The sequence below is a fragment of the Carlito syrichta genome, unplaced genomic scaffold (assembly GCF_000164805.1).
Source record: "Carlito syrichta isolate Samal-C Ts95f unplaced genomic scaffold, Tarsius_syrichta-2.0.1 Scaffold143181, whole genome shotgun sequence".
Taxonomy (NCBI): domain Eukaryota; kingdom Metazoa; phylum Chordata; class Mammalia; order Primates; family Tarsiidae; genus Carlito; species Carlito syrichta.
In genome coordinates, this window is record NW_007087277.1 from 38461 (window position 1) to 39276 (window position 816).

The following is an 816-nucleotide window of genomic DNA, read 5'->3' on the forward strand; positions in this document are numbered from 1 at the left end:
AGGCTGAGCCACCGAGCCCGGCTAGCTAATTTTTTTTTTTTTTTGACTTATCGAGAGATGAGGGCTCACCATGTTGTCCAGGCTGCTCTTGGACACCGGGCTCAGGCAGTTATCTTGCTTCTGCCTCCCAAAGTGCTGGGATGACAGGTGTGAGCCACTGTGCTTGGCAAGGTATGTTTCTCAATTACCTATTTCAACTTAGATTATCTCAATAATTTCTAGGTCAAAGGTAGAAAAAAGACTGTAGACAATACGAATATTAAAAATAGTATATTTTAAGACCTTTTCTTTCCAAGGGGCTAGAGTCTCAGAACTCTTAACAAATAGCACTTAAAACCGGACTCGAGCCGGGCTCGGTGGCTCAGCCTGTAATCCCACGCCTTTGGGAGGCTGAGGTGAGTGGATTGCCTGAGCCCGTGGGTTCGAGACCTGCCTGGGCAGCAAGACTTCATCTCTACAATAAATCAAAAAATCAGCCGGGCGTGATAGCGCATGCCTGTAATTCCGGTTACTTGGAAGGCTGAGGCGGAAGGATCACCGGAGCCCAGCAGGTCGAGGCTGCGGTGGCTGGGAGCGGCCACTGCACTCCAGTCTGGGCGACAGAGTGAGACTCCAACTCAAAAAGAAATAAAATAAAGCTGGGCTTGGTAGCTCAGCCTGTAATCCCGCGCCTTTGGGAGGCTGAGGTGAGTGGATTGCCTGAGCCTGCGGGTTCGAGACCCGCCTGGGCAGCAAGACCTCATCTCTACAATAAATCAGAAAATCAGCCGGGCGTGGTAGCGCATGCCTGTAATTCCGGCTACTCGGAAGGCGGAG

The 816-nt window shown here is 51.0% G+C and overlaps 1 protein-coding gene across 1 annotated transcript in view; it reads right to left on the minus strand.

Annotated features, from left to right (window-relative positions):
• The window catches only part of ATRAID (all-trans retinoic acid induced differentiation factor), a 5226-nt gene that overhangs the window by 744 nt on the left and 3666 nt on the right, over window positions 1-816 (minus strand). The gene's annotated exons all lie outside the window — the stretch shown is intronic.